This window comes from Haemaphysalis longicornis, unplaced genomic scaffold (assembly GCF_048455015.1).
Source record: "Haemaphysalis longicornis isolate Haplotype H1 unplaced genomic scaffold, Haemaphysalis longicornis Haplotype H1 scaffold_13, whole genome shotgun sequence".
NCBI classification, from domain to species: Eukaryota; Metazoa; Arthropoda; class Arachnida; order Ixodida; family Ixodidae; genus Haemaphysalis; species Haemaphysalis longicornis.
The window spans coordinates 26,281,520-26,290,138 of NW_027526233.1; positions in this window are offsets into that span (position 1 = coordinate 26,281,520).

The following is an 8,619-nucleotide window of genomic DNA, read 5'->3' on the forward strand; positions in this document are numbered from 1 at the left end:
TCGTTGCAGATTGGGTCGCCGGTGGTGTGCTCAGACCTTCTTTTCGGGCACTATTGATGCTTTTCTTTACTATACAGGCCTTCTGTGAACTTGTGTACACCATCTGCGCACGCGCTATGGCGTAATCAATTTCAGAATACTTGGCACTGCTTTGGGACCGAAAGTGGAAGCGTTAGATATTAGGGGGCAAGCACGCACCGAAGAAGTACGGGCTTTAAAAAACGTCCTCAAGGTCGTTTTTCACAGAAAACAATTCACTATCTTTTTCAACTTCCAAATCAACACTGCAACTTCGCAAAACTATAATGGATGTTAAAAAGGGCCTATGTTCGACGAATTGCGAAAAGAACATGTATTCGCTGCTCGGTAAGCATATTAACTTTATCAAACATGGTCAAAAATTTTTTGCAATTAACGTACCGCAAAATATGCATTCTTACGGCACTTTTTGCTACTTGGGTATTTAAAATTTGTATGTGTATGTGAACGTATGTATGTGAAACAATTCAAGCGTGACTCCTTCGCAGGCGACCACAATGATCTATAAGAAAAGTTGAAGGCAGAAAAACTCAGATTTATTTGGACAGAACAACGTCAAGGAATAAACTTACTTGAAGTTAACCCAAAATTATGCCATGCTGTTGGCCTTATATAACTAGCGTGTCTCACGCATTTTCTACTTCAGTAGCCTCGGGACATAAGAACTTCACGGTTTCATTGCGCTGCCGCAATCTTGACCACTAATGTTAAGAAAAAACTCCAGAAAAAAACTCCAGAAAAGCATGGGTTTTTAAAAAGACTCTTACGGAAGGGTGTTACGAGTGTGGAGGGATGGGAGTGGACTACTACTACGGGGACGCCCTACAACAGAGCCGGAAACTATTGGTTTCCTGCCAACAATTGTATATAGGACAGGCCATTGTTTTTTAGCAGACCCCAGCGGCCCGAAATTAAGAACGTCAATAGCTTGTTTTTGGAGCAGTGCATCATAAATAGACCAGCACCCTGGTTACAAAATCCTAATATCTGTGTACATAGCTTACTCCGCAACCTCATATTACCGCGAAAGAAGACCAACCAGGAATCTGTACTGAAACATGTTTACTCTGTCTTTAGTAAGCTTTGTATCACGAGGTTGGCCGGTGTGTCTATAAATATAACCTTTGACATAGGTGCAACTGGAGCGGAGGGGAGTAAAACATTTACCTTAACTCCGTTGTGCGTCCAGTTAGGATCCGCTCTTTTGCTAAGTCCCCGCTGCGCGTTCCACATGTGCTCTACAAAGCATAACTTGCCTACGCTTTATACATCAATTTTGTGACGGTGATTGAGGTCTGTATATGAGCTCAATTTTAAATTATGGGCAATTGAAATACACGAAAATTGAATAGGGCTGATGTTTAAGGTTTGTTTATTTCACTGTGTCACGAGGTGAAGTGAACACGATAATGAAGATGCGCTCCACGGGATATGCTCCGGACACCCCGAACATCATGATCGTCGGCTCCAACATCATCATCGTTGTCTTGCCAAGGATTCAATGACCGCATGCCAGCAACGACGGAGGGATGCGGTGACGGGGAGGAAGAAGAAGAGGTGTGTGGAACGAGGCGGAGATACATGGCTGTCGGGCGTTCGGACCCGAGCGTGTAGCGGCGAGCATCGACGGGTGACATCCGCACCTACCACCCGCCTGTCCTCAACTCCAGCATCGGAAGGGGTAGACCGTGCATCCACGAGGGCCGCGTCCTCTTCAACCGCGAGAGCCTGGAACACGGTGCACTACAGGGGGCGTCCATACGTGAGCGGGCCCCCACCAACAAACCCAGGCCGCGACTGGCCCACACCGACGCCGCCACGCCTTACCTGGACTGACGGTGCGACGGGACTCATGAAACTGTAAGCTGTGCGCTGTGTTCGAACTTTTGTATGGCCTCTTCCGGATAGTTAAGCGTCCTTTTTTTGGTGGTACGTGTCTTTGTTCCGTGTGTCTGTCGTGGGTTTACCGGTACATAAACGCAGTTATCCCTGGTCCTTTTCTCTATCACTTTGCTTCGACTAAGAACCTGACACACTGGTACGTCATTGTCCGCATTGTTTGGGTGCACTTTGTGGTGGCTGAAAACGATAGAAATTTAGCATGCAAACGTGCCTTAGCTGCCAATACTTACCCTTCATAGCAGGGAAATGCGATTTTGCACAAGTTTTTTTGCCGAATGAATACTTGAGCAATTCTACACCCAGCGCTTTGAGATTGATGTTTATTTATCTTTATTTGTATATATTTATTAAAGCAATTGAAAAACGTTTGAGTAAAAAAATTAAGCAAAACTCAAAATTTTTCATAACTACGTGATTCTATTGAACAACGCATACAGTGGGTAAAATCGTTGGGCACTGCAACTTTGAAGGCATCTTACTGCATCGCATTGTTGGCAACTTTTGCCAAAATATAATAATCTACTTGCTATTGTGATACTTTGTACCACAAGTGTTGATAACATGTTCTTTGTGCAGGGCTTTGTTATCTACAGACTTCAACTCTTCGCCCCTACGATGGAATCAGACCAAACTTGGGACACTACTGGGCTCCACGGCAGCGCACGCGGTGCTCGAAGACACCCGTAAAATTTCTGAGCACTGTTTTGTGCTCTGCCCATACACAAATTTGGTCCACTGAATGTACTTATCAGGCACTAAACAAGCAATCCAAAAATAACCGGCTTTCGGTTATTTTCTATTAATAAATACTTAGTACGATGACATCTGCAAGCTTGTGTATTTATTCATATATAATTTATTTCACTAATTTTATGACCAATAAAGTGAACCGCAAACTTTGAGCATTCTCCAGTGCTCGATTGCCCCACCGAGCAAGCGGAGAAATGAAAAATTCCGTTGAGGGAGGTAACAATGTCTTGGGCCTGATAGGTCATCACAGGAAAACGAACGTGGCCGAATTATCAACGTTGCTTCACAAGTACGGCTGCAAAAACAAACACAAAAAAAATCTCAGCCGTGATACTTTATAAAACCTCTAAATGATGTTTAAAAAATCTACGGGGTGGTTTATAGAGTGCCGATTCAGTACACCTCGTGGCACTGACAAAGAACGAAGCCAACGTAGCCTTCTTGATCACCTTCAAATAGCTGGAAAGGTAGAAATATATAATATCTTCACCGGAGGGCAGTGGTGGCTGCGATGAAGAAGAAAGGAGGTGCAGGTGAGGCTAGTAATATCTACGCAGTCACCAAGAGCTACGCGTTCAATCTAGTGGCAGTTTCTAGAATAATCAGGGGAGCTGAGAATAGGGTGCACGCTCAGTTAAAAGAGAGCAAGAATATTTCACCCAAGTATAAGAGAGATGCGCAAATACAAAAGAACCTGCAAATTGACAGGTTATAATTGTTGGTTAGCAAAATTATTAAACGCGAAATAATTCCTTCGTGACCTAATTTTATTACAAGGTTTATCCACGAAGGCTTGCGGATATCTTTTGCAACTGATTTTATGCTACGTCTTTTTATCGCTTTTTTGTCTTTTTGCACGACATTTATAGACGAGCTGCTTTTCTGCTGCAGAGTGTCGTATCTGTCGCTACGTGGTCATTTCTCTGTCTTGCTGCGTGAATTACGTCTGACAGAAGTTTGGTACACGATATAGCCTTTTTATAATCTTGGCTCTGCATGCATGGCTTGTGTTTCTTCAACTCCCCGACACCCGTCTAGCGGTCGCGCCGCACGCACTAATTACCAAACTTCCCATTTTAAGTTAGTGTTTCGTTAATGTTGTGCGGCGGGTACATAATCCCGTCAAAGCTCCCGACTCCCGGAAAATAAACCAAGTGGGCACGCTGGAGTGACGAAGGAACTACAAAGACGACACGTTTTGTCCTACGGCTGGCAAGGTTTTGATCTATCACAATCGGTAGAGCATCCAATCTATGCTGTGAAGGTCCACAATCAAATAGCAATTTACTCCTCGTGGGTCTTCTATTCACCTGACAATGAGAAAGAGGTGTGTCAACATTTTTTTACAAAAAAGCAGTGGCGAGGAGGCCTCAGTTCAGGTCATTTGGGCTTTCCTGGCTTCAACAACCCTCAACAACAGTAAGCGCAGGTCATAGAGGTAGGAGCTGGTCATAAATTTATACCCAATTTGTAAGCAAAAAGCGAGGAATTGGGCGGTCGATTCTACTGGGGCGTAAGTTCAACTCCCTACGATATGAAAGACAGTCCCGGGAGCTTCTCAGAAGCGGCGTACCACAGAATATATGCTGGGGTGCAATATATGGACTTCTGTGGAATGGGGAAAGGTATTTGAACAGAGGGCACGGAGCTTCAGCTCCTAGCCTTTCTGTACACGTTTACACAGAGTGGATTGAATGAATGGGGTGTTTAATGCGCCGACGATAGAACGGCGATGAGACCCGCCGTATCGTAAGGCTCTGGATACTTTTGGCCACCTGGAGATCTTTACAGTGTGCCGAAATCTGGAACACACGGCCATTCTTGCTTTTCGCCTACCAGAAAAGCGGTCGCCGCCGCCAGAAATCAAGCCCGCATCCTTGTGCTCAGCAGCACAACGCCATAGCCACTGACCAACCGCGGTGGGTGATAAGGAGTAGATAGGCGATGCGTTTACCGTGTTAACTTCCATTTGTGATGAACCGGGTTGGCCTATCCTGCTCGCTTGCAGCAGGCCTGAGGGATAACTCTCGGGTCATAGTTAAAAACTTGTGGTCACCGACCAAAGTCTTAATAAAAGCGTAAAAAAAGAGACGTTTCAGCTTCCGTACAGAAGCCTTGTTCACTGAGCAAATAAGCTCGAAGCATGAAGCTTTTTAAGTGTGACCAATTAATCGCCCCAGGGATCTTGCATACCTATTAGGGAGATTGCATGCATTGTGGTTCAGGGTTTTATCTGTTGTTTGCATAATCAGAGACTCGGGGTATCGGCGTGATAGCCATTTATTTTCTTTGGCGATAACTGATTCGGCTTCCCAGTCCATTTTGTGAGTCATGGCTTTCACGTGTGCCGCTAGCGCGTTCGAAGCTATCTTCTTGTTTCTGATGTCGTTCTTATGCTCGCGCAATCGTCTTTTAAAATTGCCGCTCTGACCAATGTAGCAGTAATCGCAGTCTGCGCACGGAACTCTGTATACTACCCCAGGAAACTTCTCTTTGTTGATCCTGTCTTTGATGGCCTACAGCGGGTGCCTCAGCTTGCGCGCAGGGACATGAGCGACATGAACATCCTAGAAGCGCAAAACACGAGCCAAAGATTCGCTCACACCGGACACCTACGGGATGACTGTTCGGGCTCCGCAAAGAAGACCAACGGGTTCTGAAGGGCGTGATGACCGTCGTAGAACAGAACCCACGAAGTGCTTGGGGTAGCCGCAATGGTCGAGTTCTCGGCGCCTTTTGCGTAGGTCAGCAGCCCCATCTTGCGGCCGTGAACAGAACTTTTTGGCCTGTTGAGTGAGCGAAGCCACGACAGAACTTTTGTGACTGGCCGCGTGAACGGAATTAAAATGGAGGTACTGTCCTGTGTGGGTTTCTTTTCTGTGAACTTTGAACCCAAGGCAATCACCCCGACGTTCGACCAGAACTTCCCAGAAAGGTAGACGGCCTGCAGCCTCCTCCTCGACAGTGAATTGGATTGCTTCTTCTATTCCGTTCAAATATTATGTAAAGGCGCCTAATGTGTCCCTCTAAATAATGCAAAAGAAATCATCCACGTACCGTAGGAAGACCTTGGGACATGGTTCGAATGAGGCCAGTGCTCGAGTTTCCAGTGGTTCCATGGTCAGATTGGGTTGCTACCGAAATAGACGCAACCATTGCGGGGCCTTGGACCTGCTTGTAGACTGCCCCCCGACAAAGGAAATACGTGTTTTCCAAGCAAAACGGCAGCACCTCCAAAAGATCGGATGTTCGATAGGGGTTTTTTCACCCAGCCCGCCGTCAAGTTACAGCGTGTTTAGGCAAACCTCCAACGCCAAGTCCTCCGAAATGCTTGTGGACAGCCACTTCATATCAAAGGATACCATGATTTCATCTTCATCCACCGTTATGTGACGCACCTTTTCAATAAAATCCGAGGAGTTGCGTATACACGTAGAGCCCTTTCCAACGAGCGGTGCAAAAACGTTTTGTAAATAGCCGGACAGGCGGAATAAGGGCGAACGTGTGAAATCTACTATCGGTCGCATCGGGACGTGTGGCTTGTGGATCTTTGGAACACCATATAAAGCAGGTGCCGAGCCGTTGTGGCAAAGGAGCTTAAAGTAAAACGACTGGTGTTGCAAACCATTCGAAAGAAGTCAGCCAGGAGTGATTGCAAATTGCTTTCGATTTTTAGAGTGGGGTCCCGTTTTAGCACCACGTAGGTATTGTCGTCCGTAAGAACATCGGTCATTTTTCCAACGTAGTCGTTGCTATTTAGATGACGGTAGCGTTTCCTTTGTCAACGGGGAGTACTACAATATCAGCGTTGCTGCGCAGGCTTTTGATCGCTTTACGTTCCTCGACAAGAAGCGGGGTCGAAAGATTCCGTGGTAGCTCGGCAAGATTGCCGACTGCGCGAGTTCGAGCCTCATCACGGTGGCTGCTCTCCACCTGTTCAATAGCATGTTCGACTGCACAGATGCGTTTTTTGGCGTCCGGCGCAGGGACCGGTAGAAAGTTGAACCCGAGCCCAAGCACAGAGAGTTCTGCCGGAGTTGGACTGTACGAAGACAGGTTGTGAACTGTCGAAGTTCGTGGCTTGGACGTAACCACTCGTTCGCAAGATAGCCGTCTCATTAACTTGTTTTGAGGCGACAATCCTTGCTGGCGGGACTGGAGGCTCATCTTGTAGTTAGCATGTATTTGGATGCTAGGGACGTTATCCGCACACTGATGCTCGAGGCGGCGCTGAGAAAAGAAAACTTAATTTTGCAGGTGTCTGACGGAGTCCTTGCAATCCATGATCCGAGCTTGAAGCAGTTGCCCTTCCGCTCTTGAAACAACGCTGTGACCAAACCGCGTATTCACGGGGCGCAGCAGAGACGCAGGGATCTCGGGACGAGGTTCCTTGCTGTGCAGACGAGGTTAAAATTCAAATGGGCTTTGAACATAGAGAAACGCAGGCATAGCGAAATAAATCGGCGCACTTCGGTGATGAACCGTTGGCCATACGGCCTTCGTAAGCTAATGAAATCTAAGGTTCGACGAAATCTCGTCTGGTTGCGTAAAAGGCTCATAGTTAAAAACTTGCGGTCACTGACCAAAGGCTTATTAAAAGCGTAAAAAAGGAGACGTTTTAGCTTCCGTGCGGAAGCCTTGTTCACTCAGCAAATAAGCCTGAAGCATGAAGCTTTTTAAGCGTGCCTAATTAATCGCCCCAGACGTCTTGCATACCTCGACGGGAGATTGCATGCATTGTGGTTCAGGGTTTCCTCTGTTGTTTGCATAATCAGGGACTCGAGGTATCGGCGTGATAGCCATGTCTTCTGTTTGGCGATAACTGATGCGGATTCACAGTCTATTTTGTGAGTCGTGGCTTCCATGCTAGCGCGTTCGAAGCTATCTTCTTGTTTCTGACGTCGCGCAGTCGTCTTTCAAAATTGCCGCTCTCACCAATGTAGCAGTAATCGCAGTCTGTGCACGGAACTCAGTATACTACTCCAGAAAACGTCTCTTTGTTGATCCTGTTTAGACGGCCACCAGCTGGTGCCCCAGCTTGCGCGCAGGGACATGAGTGACGTGAACATCGTAGCAGCGCAACACACGAGCCAAAGAATCGCTCACACCAGGGACTTACGGAATGGCTGCTCGTGTGCGGCAAAGAGGACCAACGGGTTCTGAAGGGTGTGATGACCGTCGTAGAACAGAATCTCCGAAGTGCTTGGGGTAGCCTCAATGGCCGAGTTCTTGGCGCACTTGGCGTAGATCAGCAGCCCCATCTTGCGGCCGTGAGCGGAACTCTTTGCCGCGTTGGGTAAGGGAAGCCACGACAGAACGTTTTCTGTAATCATAATTTGCTTTGCATTACGATTTGAACAGATAGGTTTTAATTAGGAATTAATTGAATTAGGAATTAGGAATTAGGAATGAGGGAAATCTTCTATGAAGGGCACCTCTGCCTCAATGCCTGCCGGACACTGTACAAAGAGGGAGCAGTAGGTTTGCATTGCTTATGCATACTCACTCACATGCATTACCTAGTCCATCATCATGATGATTGTCAATCTTGTCATTGTCTGAAGCCATATTGTAGTCACAGTGAAGGTTACACTCACTTTCGAACACAAATCCGAGGCGTTCAGCCGACGTTCCTGTCCGAAGTATTGCAAAAAAACTGCTTTTTCTTCTAGAGGCAATGCCACCACCATAATTCCTCATGCATTACACGATTGTCATCCTATCTTTGCCAAGCAGGTTTTTTTCCCAAGTTCTGAAGGGCCCTTGGTGTTAAATACAGGTACTAGAACTGATTACTGACCATAAAATCACCTTTGGTGCCAAGAAGCACAGCATTGGCCTCAAATAGCGACGCTCGTGATGATCTTTACTGGTACAAGTTCAATGATGAGTACAGCTCTGGCTAGAGGCGTCATGAAAACAACAAAA